Source organism: Babylonia areolata, chromosome 25 (genome assembly GCF_041734735.1).
Source record: "Babylonia areolata isolate BAREFJ2019XMU chromosome 25, ASM4173473v1, whole genome shotgun sequence".
NCBI classification, from domain to species: Eukaryota; Metazoa; Mollusca; class Gastropoda; order Neogastropoda; family Buccinidae; genus Babylonia; species Babylonia areolata.
This window is the reverse complement of record NC_134900.1, coordinates 1,933,089-1,947,500: the sequence shown is the minus strand read 5'-3', so window position 1 is coordinate 1,947,500 and position 14,412 is coordinate 1,933,089. Positions and strand designations below refer to the sequence as shown.

The 14,412-nt window shown below is 38.0% G+C and overlaps 1 protein-coding gene across 1 annotated transcript in view; it reads right to left on the bottom strand.

Annotated features, from left to right (window-relative positions):
* Window positions 1-1,142, bottom strand: part of LOC143299815 (uncharacterized) — a 3,666-nt gene extending 2,524 nt beyond the window's left edge. Inside the window, exon 1 of the mRNA XM_076613271.1 lies at window positions 942-1,142. The gene's annotated coding sequence lies outside the window, so the exon portion shown is untranslated. The remainder of the gene's footprint in view (window positions 1-941) is intronic.
* Window positions 1,143-14,412: the final 13,270 nt, after the last annotated feature.

Here is a 14,412-nt window from a genome sequence, read left to right as displayed (position 1 = left end):
ATCAATGGCCTCTTGGAAGTTGGACTCCGAGTCTTTGTCAGTTTCGCCTACCCGCCTGTCCCGTTTCGCCTATTCAGCCCCCTACCCCCTTCTCTCTCTCTCTCTCTCTCTCTCTCTCTCTCAGATACCACTATCAGCTTCTATGACCACTTGTAATAATAATCATTCTCTACGGGTTTTGAGACAGGGCGCGGCGAAATATTAAAGAGTGCTTTAACTAACGACATTGACTTCCGAGGGAATCAAGTGCAATTCAGTTTAGAAAAAAATCAAGCTTTGTCAGTGTCTAAAGGAATTAAGAGAGGTAGACACATTTTGTTGTTTCAAAATTACTGGTAGCCTACCTCTCCAGACAGGCCGTCAACACAAAGAGACTGGGCCAGCAACTGACGAAGAAAGTGCGCTCTCCCCCCCCCCCCTCCCCTTTTTTTTTAACAGATTCACGCATGCTCTCTCTCTCTCCCTCCCTCACACCCACACACACACCCCCCGGCACAGCAAATGAGTACATTCGCGAACTGGCATCACCAGTTTATACCAATAGGCAAAACGGGAATAGGCAAATCGGGACCGGACACTACACTATACATCTTGCCACAGTGGCTGGTATCTTTATTATTTTTGTTCTCTTTGTTTTTCAACTTTTTTATTTTGCCTCAATAATGGGTGTCTTATATGGCCTCTTTATGCTTTCACTGTGCATAATTACGTTATTCAAATCTCTCTCACAAATGATAATTCAGTTTGAATTGTATATATACTTCACAAACGTCATACTTGAACATTAAACTGCATAACGTAAGGCAGTCCTGACAGTATCAGTTGTATTGACCAGAAAAAAAGTTCTCAATTAATCCACACACAAAAATGAAAACATCAACAAAAAACAACAACAACAAAAAAAAAAAACCTAAAAAAAACAAAAACAAAAACAAAAAAACTTGGTAAATGTAAGTCCTACATCGGCCACTGAAAACTGGTTCACACCTCAAAATCTTGGAAAGCCTTGTGACATGAAGACAACTTTTCTGCACAACAATAACATTCGGACGACTCGGAAATTAAAAAAAAACCCAAACAAACAAAAAAACCAACACTAACAGAAGATCGTCAGAACTTGGTTGTGCAACACACACACATACATACACACTGCAACTATTTTTCCAGCAGACTGTTTTTAATCAGTTTGAAACATTTACTGTGGGGCTTGCATGGTGTGGCTACAGATTGTGAATGCGTACTTACCACCTCCCCATGTTATGTGCGATAACCTACTTATCACATTATGATGGTACTTGACCCGAGAAAGTTCCAAGTCCGACAACTGAGATAACAAATAAAGGAGCATCACGAAGCTGACCTGACTGTTCATCATTGTCCGACACCGAAAAGTCAGTTGTGTAAACAAAGTGAGTCTATGTTTTAACCAGGTGTTCGGTTGTCTGTGTGTGTGTGTGTGTGTGGTAAACTTTAACATTGCCATTTTCTCTGCAAATACTTTGTCAGTTGACACCAAATTAGGCATAATAATAGGAAAAATTCAGTTCTTTTCAGTCATCTTGTTTAAAACAATATTGCACCTCTGGGATGGGCACAAAAAATTAAAAAAAGAAGCCAAATTATATGCAAACTGCATTTACTGTTATATTTATATTTTTTTTTATTCTCTAAACTTGGCACTTTGATCTGATATTCTGACAACAACAAGAGAAGTCATTATCATTTTTTGTTCAAACAGGAACTTCTTTTGCTAAGCATGGAAGTTATATTTATTTTGCAAACGTTTTGGTGCAGATAGTAAAAAAGGGGAATTAATCTGTAATTAATGCTAGGGGACTTAATTTGCTTTAAACTGATCTTTCTCATCTTAAACATTACATTTTGAAATTATACTCAATACATAAAAAGCTTGTGTGTTTTACTCTCAGTGTACAGGGCTTTCACTATGTTCATTCGCCCAAGTGGTCTTTTTCAGAAAATACTAAAATCAATACGAGGAGTGGACTTTATAGATCTATTGGCTGAGCCCTGAAGGTCATGGGCAAAAATCAATTGCGTACACATATTTATACACATTCAAAGTGCGTGCTCGTATTCTTCGCGAACGCGAACGACGCCATTTTGTTTCAAGTTGTTGACCTGCCCGTTCAATCCTATATTCAATCGACAATACACGATAACATGTGATGGAAAGTTGGAGAAGGAGACTGTTAAATATTTATTCAGAGAAAGATTTGTGAACGCCTCATCACTTACTGTATTATGCCCCAAACTGCCATAAAAATATCCACAGAATCAGTCGGAATTCACAGTTAAAAATAATAAACCATGTGAGTTAATACCCTTGAATTGATGAAACTTAAGATTTCCAGTCTTGACTTTTCTCAAAATGAAGTCCTTTTCACTTCATAAGACGTTTAGAAGTACTTGTACTTGGCTCTACGTGTTATTAGTTTAACAAAATACTCAATTTTCATATCAACTTTAAAACTATAAAACTAGAATGAACATAAAAGAGAAATTGAATCGACCGTGTCAACCAGGTGTAACTAACTGAAACTTGTACATCTATCTAGATCCAGAGAAAACGGCTAAATGTTGCAGTGTGATTGCGGCGATAGCCGCGTCTCCTTTACCGCGGACTTAGAAAGAATTTTTAATTGCCCTTAAGGATTTTTTGAATGCCCAAGATACACCAGAATAATATGATTTGAACAGCGTGCTCACAGCGAATACCGCAATCGATTTATCGCCCTTTAAAAAAGCATGTTTAAATAATAATATTTTTGAATGTCAGTTAAGGAGCCACGATAGTGTAATGGGTAAGACAGTATCTTCTCACCCGAATACGCGGAGTTCGAATCTGCCGTTAGGACTTTTTTCTTTTCTTTTAACCCGAAGCTTTGTAATAACAAAGACAGAACACATTTTAACGATTAGATTTAAAAAAAAAGTGTATCACAAGTGAGTCTTGAAGGCCTTGCCTCTCTTGTTTGTTTAATGCGGTTGGAAAGATCGATCTATAGAAGCATAGTATAGTGCTGTGTCAAGATCTGCTATGTCTCAAACTGACCCCATGGCCCAGATAATTTGCTATGCCCCAAAAATTAACGAATCCTACGCTTCAAATGCTGTCGCATACACCAGGTCTAAGTCCTATTTATCAACTCGAGACTCCGGTGTAACCTTGCCCAGTTACTATGCCCCAAAAGATTACCCCAACGCTTTACATTGAGAATAATCAATTGTATTTGATGTTTTGTTGTTGTTTTTTTCATTTTTATCGAGCATTGTTCGGGTTTCTGTGACACTGTCATGGACTTCACAACTCAACACGCATGCATAAACAAGGATATTCAGAAATTGCAGATCAAGTCATAGGGTTTACTCGGGCTTTTGATTAAAAAATCAGACTTAAAAAAAGGAGTAAAAAAGAAAAGAAAGAAGGAATAAAAGAGAGAAGAAGTCAAAATAAAATAATCATCGCGCCAGGAACTTGGATGAAAGGGACGGTACTTTGAGTGTCGGCTTATGCCTCTTGATAAATTGTCGTCTGCTGCACACAATTCCATGATCCTAGTTGGCAAGATCTTTTTCGGATAGGCTTTTTGAAAATTAATAAATAAATAAATAATAACTTTTACAGTGAAAGTCAGTTGGATCATTCCGCTACAGTGTTTTATTAACATAAACAGACACTAGCAGAAGCTTTTTCTTTCTTTTCTTTTTTCTTTTTCAAAACGAGCGAGCCAGAATTAAGAACGTTTATAAACTTAGGAGTTTGGGTTAAAAAAAAAAGAAAAAAAAGTATAGATCTATTGGAACCCTGTCAACACACTGTCACCTTTGGGAGATCAACAACATCTTGACCCTTAACCCAGCAGGTGCTGTCAGGATCAGAAGGCTGAAGGAAGATTATCATTATTAAATGGGGGTATTTCTGTAGTACATAACTGCAGAGCACTGTGCACTTTATAATGACACTAAAAAGATTGTAAGATGCATGTGTAAAAACTGATATGAAAAGAAAACACAAGACCATACACACACAAGCCCACCAATAAAATACTCTGGCACACGCACACACAGTTCAAACACGCACAAATCTGGAAGAACACTTACATATTCTTCTTCTTTTCTTTTTCTGTTTTTTTTAGTTGCACAGTAAACCTCAGTTGTCACACTCTCATCACATTTCTACAATAATCTCTACCGCACCAACTCTTGACAAAACAAATGACAGAACCCATCATAGTCGAAACAATGGAAAAAAAAAAGAGCTTTATTGGTTCAACAAGAACTTTCCATGAGATTGCCCAGCATGCATTTTTCTGGTAACTGCATGAAGAAGAGACATTCATTCCCATGAACATCAGCGATCACCCTGCAAAAAGGGACTGTTCAGTGTTCATGCTCAAATAATTCATAAACAAATCAGACGGGACTGAAATGCACACAGTGGCCCCTCTTCACTCCGGCTGGGGCCAGGTTATATCTTCAAAATACATGGGGCAATGCATTGTGGGTATATGGCCAATGCAACATGGGGGATAAACAGAGGCAACGAATAATGCAAAGCATCATGGTATTCATGGAGGCAATGCATCCTGGGACCAATGCACAAAAATTATCATCCAGGGTTGAGGCAATCACCATGATTGATCGGATACATCATGCGAGCAATGTATCATGGGATACATGGACAATGCATTACGGGACACATGGACAATACTGTATGGGGGATACAGCACAGTGAAGTTGGTCCGCACACTAAAGTCAGAGCATATTGCTGTCTGCTTCATTCACATTCCACCTGATCCATCTGTATATATATATACCACAGCATGACACAACCCGTACACAATGCTAACATTGTCATTGTCTCCTTTACATACGCAACTCTGATGTCTCATAGTTTATCCAGTGTTGTTGTTTTTTTCATATGCACACACCTCAGACTAGTTGCAAATGAAACAAAGCCACTAAAAACCTAAAAAAAAATCTTGGCCTTTGTGAAAAAAATGGCAGGAACATCTCAGACTACACTCGAAGATATGATGATCTTCTCTACATCAAGCGACACACTCATGGCGCAGAACTACTTTTGTCTCCAAAGTCAGCTTAAGCACTGCAAGAATGGGAACAAATATCACCTGTAATTTTATTGGCAAGTATTTTTTAATATTGTCAATATGAGGGAAAACTACCATCATACAATGCCACACATCGACAAATGTTGCAGAAGAGGAAGAGAAAGAATTCTACGACATTCTCCAATCAGTTTTAGACAGAACACCCAGTGGAGATTCAAAAACTAATTATGGAAGGTACAAAAGCAAAAGTCGGAACAAGTATCACTACAGATGTTTTTACTGCTAATTTTGTCTTGTTTTTGTCTTTTCTTTCCTGCCAGACTAATCAAAAGTACATTTTCTAGAGATCATTGACAAAGTTGTCCAGTGGATTTTGGAAGTAAGATCCAGAGGTGAATTAGCATTGATGATATCACTGACTTCAGCACTACAACTCATCCTGATGGTTTTACACTTCTTTTCATCAAAATCTTTACTTCTGATAATTATTCATCAGAATTATTTTTCTCAAAAGCCTTTTAAACCTTGTTTTAACCATATTTCAGGCATCTTGAATTTATGAGGTTCCCATGACAGAGCTATTCCAGGGAATTCTTCATGCTTCCTCAGTAATTTTAGCATACACTAGAAACGCAACTTTGATTTGCTGAATACTTATATTCCACAGTCTTATAGATACACTTTTCTCATGCCAAATCCACGAAAGAACTGCAAAATATTGGATTACATATCATGATTAACTCAAATACTATGAAGTTTGTTTAACAATACACCCCATGAGGAGCTCTCTGACTGTTTACACTATATGAAATAATTTAATAAATAGCCATACATGCCTGCTTACATGCACATATAGAACGTTCACAGACTTTAGAGTCTGGAATAATTCATACCCATTTCTCTAAAAGAGGCAGTACACCTTTGCTGTGGATTTAGTTTGTTGTCCCCTCAGCTGTGCTTTAAAAGCAACAGTGGAAGCCTATGCTGTGTTCATCGTTTTCCACATTTGCATTCTGTGCTAATCTCCGTTACAATATTCACAGATGTTTTGAGCTTGGAATAATTCACATGAATCCATATCTCCCAAAACAGCAGTACTTTTGCTTTGAACTGTAAAATCAGCCATGCTTAAAAAGCAACGATGGAAGTCGCTGCTTTGTTCAGTGTTTTTTTACGTTTTCATTCAGTGATCATCTAATCAAGACAATCATCAAGGCACAGCAAGGAATAAAGTGGCACCTCCAGCACCCCAAATATAACCCAGAAGACAGATACCATTTGCTGGAACGACGGGAAAAGGTTAAGATCTTCCGCCTCAGGACTGGACAGAACCGCCTGCTCCACCACATGCACACAAAATTTGGCATTGGACAGAGTGGAGAGTGCCCTTGTGGTGAGGGAACAATGACAACTGACCACATTCTTTAAGACTGTACGACGCATGCAGCATCCAGGAGGAAGTACTGGCCAACACCGACAGCAGTGGAAGCCAAGCTGTACGGCACCCTGGAGGAGCTGCAACGGAAGGCAGCCTTCATCGAGGACACCGGGCTGCTCATCTAATGGGAGGTGAACGAGGAAGAAGAAGAAGAAGTGCTCATCTCAATTCATAATCAAATGTTGTGAAGCTTTACTTCTCATTAACACCGAAACAGGATGCGATCCAAACTCACTGAGACAGGACCGAAGCTTGGACAAGGATTTTCCTCTAGGCAACTAAGATTCATGTTAATGTGTAATTGTTGCTGTGTAAAACTAAGTTTGTTCATACTGACATTTCCATTTTCATCACAGATGAAGTCAAAGGAACATCCAATCTCTCCCCCCACGCCCCTAAGAAAACAACAACAACAACAAACAAATAAAATCAAACCCTTATGCTGTGAAATCCTTCAAATGACATTGCGATATTTCCTCCGTGTCGCACAATGCACCAAAGTAAGGAAACAAACGTATGAAAGAACTGAGCCTTTATCCTTATGACTGGCAAAATGCAGCTGTTTAAACACACACAAACAAAACACTCAACACACACATAAAAACACACGCATGCATACATACACAAACACACACACACACCAACTCCAGTTACAGCCTTCACTGTACAAAACTAGCAAAACACTCCTCACTTTCGCATTCCTTCAGCAGTCAAAGTCGTGGCAAGACAGCAAGAGAATCCAACCTGCCTTGAAACCGTACAGCAGAAACACACTCTGTTTTATTTCTCATTTCTGTGAGAATCGCAATGAAAGACTGGAAGCCATTCTTACCTGTTTAGGAAAAGAATCATCATCATTCGTTACTGCAATCAGCTTCATCAATACTTTTTTCTCTTCTATCCAAGTGGCACCACGAATTTAAAAAAATCTTGAAAAAAGAGAAAAAGTAGTACAAAAGTTGAGAAGTTTTGCTGTCACTCTTCAATATAAATATAGAACTGGCACCTGTCTTTAGGTGCTCATTATTCATTTCTGTGTCATTCAGTCAGGCTGCAGTCATGTGTGTGCGCGCGCACAAACATACACACACACACACATGCATGAACATTAGAGTGGAATTCACCATAAAATTTTGCCAGGGACAACTCTCTTGTTGCCATGGGTTCTTTATATGCGCTACATGCATGCTATAAAAACTGGACATCGGTTTATCATCTCATCTGAATGTCTACCATCCAGACCTCCTTAAAGTCCAGTGGAGGGGGAGAAAATTCTAGTCGAGAGTTGGATTTGAACTCACAACCTCAGACTCTCTCACTTCCTAGACGAACGCATTACCACCAGGCCACAACTCCACCAGGACAAGGGTATTACAAACATTATCATCATTGCTTCCTAGTCAACAGCCAAGCCGACCACAAAGGGACAAACCACGGCTGAAAACATTTCCAACACTGATTCCACAGACCCTGAAAACAAAGAAAATGGGAGAAAAAAAAAGGCACAAGTACAATCATATTCATGCGTATTGATGTTGACCATACCGTCAGTTTCCACCAGAGGATTAACAACAACAACAACAACAAAAAAAGAAAACCAAAAAACCCAAACAACAAAACTACAACAAAACCAAACCAAACCTGAATACAAACAAACATAGATAGCTAACAAAGTTATATAATGAACACAGCGATAAAAAACCAAAAAAAAACCCCCAAAAAATGCTAGCAGGCAATCAAACGCCCTAGGCGCTAAAAAAAACCCAGAACACAACAATGCAAGAACACTCGATCATCAAGTCTAGGAAAAAAACAACAACATCAATACTATCAGGGGAAAAAAAAGGGTGAATGGACCAGCATGGGAGAAACTAACAAAGGAAGAGACGACAGGAAGAAAAATAACAACCAGAAACAGAGGGAGTGATAGAAAAAAAACAAAAAACAACCCCCAGAAATTTCCAGCATATAATTTCCAGAAGCTATGGGTTAGTAGAGACAAGAAGTCAAGACTTTTCCCACATTGTGTTTTACTTGTTTATGAATTTGTTTATTGTTTGCTGCTTATTAGTCCAGCTGGCCACGCAGGGCCATATCAGGACAGTCAAACCAAACAAATGCTCAACCGCATCAACACAGAACCGTCAGAAAAAAAAAAAAAAAAAAAAAAAAAAAAAAATAAGAGAGAAAAAAAACACCAAGATAAACCCACAAATCACAGTTCATGACATATTATCATAACCATATAGCTCCCTGTGGCAAATACAACAAGGCCGAGATTGTCAGCCCATCTGCTTGATTCATCATCCCTAGATTTCAGAAAATTATTAAAAAAAAAGATAAAAAAATACTTCAAAGCCAAATATAAAAAGGCCATATTGCCAAATAATACTGCAAAATGGACAGCTAGTGCCCATCTCAGTGTTTACAATTTCACTACCTAGTTGCCAGAGCAAAACAGCACAGATAGTACATGATGACTGTGGAAAAAAAGAGAGAGAGAGGAAAAAACACAACAAAAAACAAAAAACCTGAAACAAATAAAGGCTTGCTCAAAAAAAGAAAAGGGAATGGATTGGGAAGGCAGAAAAAAGGAGATAGTAGTGAAAAAAAAAAAAAAAAAGGGCAGAAATAAGGAGAACGATAGAAAAGAGGAAATTCCCAGCACAGGATTTCCAGAAGGTGGGGATGCTATCAGTCTGAAAGAACCCTGGAATCCCACGGGAAGAGTGTGTGTGTGGGGAGGGTGGGGTGGGAGGGGGTGCAGGGGGGCAGGGGGTATCACTTAGTGTGCCTCAGTACCTGTATGGAGAATCATGAGGAAAATGGAATAAAAGAGTATGCAAAGGTATGTATAAATGAACACAATTGAAACTATGCACTTTTTTCTCTCTCAAAAATACCATGAAGTAATAAATTATATATATTTATAGTATACATACATGACTGTAAACCACCTCTGTGCAGCTTTTCCACAACACCATATAAATAAAATTCAGCTTTGTTCCACATCGTCATGTAAAGCAAAAAATTCAGATACAACATTTCATCTTTTTTTCTTTTTTTTTTTAACATTCATAAATACATTTCAAAACATTATTTCACAAACTTCAGTTCTTGAAATTCCATGAAGATGTGGAAAAGGTTTGTTTTCCCAAGAGGAATACAATGATGATGAAAAACGAAGGAAAAATAGACGGTTTGGTGTCATATATAATAATTTATAGAGAGGTGGTATACATGATAAATAAAACGGGACCAAGCGCTTAGCCTTGAGAGGCACCAAAAAGAAGATGAAGAGAGTATGATGGACAAATTGCTGACAAACATAAACAATTTCCTGTCCGTCAAGTAAGATTTCAACCATTCAAGTGAAGTAGAATATATGTCAAAAGTTAATGTTGTCTGTTTACACTGGTAAAGGTTTGGTGTCAAAAGGAGGAGTTTGTATTATACTCCATGTTTGGTGATACATATACTTACCATGTCAAACTGATGCAAACTAGGCCTATCGGTTTGCTCTGCTTGGCCAAATTTCGCGCGGCTAACAGTGAAAAGACGAGCCGTCTTGCCCGGTCCGCCAATGCCTCTAAAAGCTATAAACGCTGAATCATTCTGTGGCCTGTTTACATTAGTAATGTGTAGATACATCAAAGATAATGTTGTCTTGTATATATTGGAAAAGGTTTGGTGTCAAATACAATGTTTTCCTGTTTACATTAGTAATGTGTTGGCATCAAAGATTATGTTGTCTTGTTTACATAGGTAATGGTTTGGTGTCAAAGAGAATGTAATCCTGTTTACACTGATAGTGGGATGGTGTAAAAGATAATATATTTTTTTCTTATTAACATTGATAATAGTTTGATGTTTAAGATAATGTAATCCTGGTTACATTGGTAATTGTTTCATGTCTACAATAATGTCATCTTATTAATACCAGTGTGGTGATTACTACAAGGTCATCTTTTTGTGTACACAATTTTCATCTGGACTAGATATAAAGTGAACTATGGCGCTTGTCACGTCTGAATATATATATATATATATATATATATATATATATATATATATATATATATATATATATGTATGTATGAGCTATATCAGTATATGTCAGGTGCATTTGTGTTGGCACACACAATAAGCTTGTATATGATTATAAGAACACACACATACACACACCTACACACCACAGCACAGCATACTTTGGCAAGTTCTTTAAAAAAGATAAATAATCAACAAATAACAAAGTCTAGCCAGTGATACACAAGACTAGACTAAGACAAGGATGGTAAATGCTGTCAACAAATAAACTCCTAGATTAAAACTAATAAGCATGCAAATAAAAAAAAAAAAGAAAAAGAAGAAGAAAAGATCACAAAAAATGACATCTTTGGCAAGAAGACAAGTTGCTGGGAAGATGTCAACTACACAATACTAAGCATGTTCATTTCTCTTTGTGTTTAGATTTATTTCAATCACAGCCGTTTCCACCAGATTAATGAGAGGGAAACACACACACATTTGCACAAACACACCCAGAGAGAGTGAAAGACAAAAGAGAGATTAAAACAACTCAAATTGTGAGTTGAAGCCATATATCTTAAAAACACCAGCCAGTTGCCTAAACTTGTACCAGTACTGTATTTTACTTTATCCTGAGAACAATCTCAGTGGAGAAAAAGTACCAACTGGCCCTGCCATCAGACAACCCTGCAACAATCACAAGTCAAAATAGATACATACTGTATCAAACAGTAACATGATACAATGGTTGTGATTAAAAAAACAACAACAACAAATCATTCACATTATTAGCAGACTGACCTGATCATAACAAAATAGCTGAATGAAAAAAAAGAAACAAAAAAAATGCTGATAATACTTAAACATTTTATACAAAGCCAACCATTATCTGTTACGGCAATAAATCTGACTTGCTCTTTGCAATGATTACAGATGTTCCACCACTGACTCAGTGAGACAGAAGCTGACAACAGATGAACCTGAAGACATGATGGTTTAGATTTAAAAAAAAAAGAGTGATCAGTACATGGAAGTGAAAAAAAGTTGGATTATATGGCGACTATTTGAACACCTTAGCCCTGTGTTTAACACCCTGCAATTTCTGTTTGCTGAGGAGAATCTCACAGGAGACGGACAGCTCACCCTAGCTTATTGTCCAGCTGTACACACAGGGCTGCCCACGTAAAAAGATAAAACAAGAGAGGCAAGGCCTTCAAGACTCACTTGTGGCAAATTAAGTCCCCTAGCATTAATTACAGAGTAATTTCCCTTTTTTACTATCTGCACCAAAACGTTTGCAAAATAAATATAACTTCCATGCTCAGCAAAAGAAGTTCCTGTTTGAACAAAAAATGATATTAATGACTGCTCTTGTTGTTGTGTCAGAATATCAGATCAAAGTGCCAAGTTTAGAGAATACAAAAAATATAAATATAACAGTAAATGCAGTTTGCATATAATTAGGCTTCTTTTTTATTTTTTTGTGCCCATCCCAGAGGTGCAATATTGTTTTAAACAAGATGACTGGAAAGAACTGAATTTTTCCTATTTTTATGCCTAATTTGGTGTCAACTGACAAAGTATTTGCAGAGAAAATATCAATGTTAAAGTTTACCACGGACACGCAGACACACACACAGACAGACACACACACACAGACAACCGAACACCTGGTTAAAACATAGACTCACTTTGTTTGCACAAGTGAGTAAAAAAATTCTTCTTTTTTTTCTTCTTTCCGTTACACGACTAACATCGACTTGCCAATGACTCTGTCATGGTTCATGCATGCTGGGTATTTTTGTGTCTCCATAACCCACCGAACACTGACATGGGTTTCAGGATCTTTAACGTGCGTATTTGATCTTCTGCGTGTGTATACACACGAAGGGGGTTCAGGCGCTAGCAGGTCTGCACATATGTTGACCTGGGAGATAGGAAAAATCTCCACCCTTTACCCACTAGGTGCCGTTACCGTGATTCGAACCCGGGACCCTCAGATTGAAATTCCAACGCTTAAACCACTCGGCTACTGTGCCACGTTAACCTTCGCTGGTTATCGTGGGTCGTACACGACGCAGAAGGGTACAAAAATGCAAATATCTCAGCCAATTCTTTATATTTTTCTATGAAATTTCAGAAATGCTTCCTACACCTAAAAGGCCAAAATTAAAAAAAAAAAATTCATTAATTAGTTAATGAGTAATTAAAGGTGGCGTTTTAACTACACACAGACGCTTGTGTGGGTCATGTATGACCCATGCTTTTTAAAGAGGAAAAAACGTGGTCATCCCTCGAAAGCTTGTGTGGGTCATGCATGACCCATACCTTTTTAATAGTGATTTCAGAAGGTTTAATTTGCAATTAGTGAAGTGAATGAAAATAAAGAAGTTTTACTTTCAATAGCCTCACTACCCTGCTACTCTCCCACTACCACCCCCCCTTCCCCGCCGCATCCCTTTCGCCTGTCTTCAGCTATAACCTCCTTCCATCCCTTTCTCTAACATCATGTACCTGTGTGACTGAATATCTTTGATTGCATGTGTATAGGATGCTCTCTCTCTCTGTCTCACTGTCTGTCTGTCTCAGTCTCTCTCTCTCTGTCTCAGTCTCTCTCTCTATCTATCTCTGTGTGCATAAGTAGGGTTTGTATATATGTGCATGTGGTGTTATGCGTTTGTGTGTGTGTGATCAGTTGTGTGTGGGTGTGTGTAGGTGTGTGTGTGTGTGTGTATGTACGTGTGTGTGAATGCGTGAGCATGTGTTTCTTCTGAGTGTATGTGTTTGTGTGTATGTGTTTTTGTGTGTGTGTAATCAGTTGTTACGATATGTTTTCCTTTTCTATATTTTGCTATAAGCTTTGGAGGTATATACAGGTTTTTGTCTCTTTACAAAGTATGGGTCGTGCATGACCCACACAAGCTTTGGAGGAATATACAGGTTTTTGTCTCGTTAGAGGTATGGGTCATGGACGACCCACATGAGCTTCCATGTGTAGTCAAAAGCGACAGCGGTATGGGTCATGGACGACCCACATGAGCTTCCATGTGTAGTCAAAAGCGACAGCCAGCGAAGGTTAAACACAAATCTGAAAAAAAAAAAAAAAACACAGTTCATGCCATGTCATCTTAACCATTAAGTTCCTTACAGCTAGGCTAGGCTGTGATGAGGACTTCAGCCCATCTGCTTAATTTACCATCTCCAGGTTACAAAAAATTGTAAAAAGGATCCTTCTGGATACTGTGGAAAAATATAAAATGATCTGTGTTTGCATACTGACACATAAGCCTGGAAGACTTCCTTATTCATTCACTACTGATTCATTTGTTTCTCACTTTGCCGAGAATCATACGAGATACGGCGTCCAATACAGTAAACATTATGCGTACTTAAGATCAGCACTACTGACGTTAACAAACAAGTCTGCTAAATGCCATTAATTTGTGCAGTCACAACACAGAACCTTCAAAATTTCACATCTCAACACAACCAATGCAGTATAGTAAGCAATACATCAGAAAATCGCATAACATTAATGCTAACTGACACTCTGCTATATAAGATGATCAGCAAACAGTGCCAAAATCAAGAAATGTTCAAATTCAGTCATCATGCTGATGCAAGGATTAATACAAAATGAGTGGGTTACATTGAATACACTTTTTCGTGTGTGAATACACATACTCTGAACCTCTGTTTACTGTGAACATATGGTTGTATTTCATTGAAAACAATTTTTCCTTTGTCAAAAAATATCTTACTGTGAAGCTTTAATAATGCCATGAACATTCAGATATAGGCGGTGTCATTCCTGCCCCCTATGCCCCCCCACCCCCTCCCACACCCCTTCCT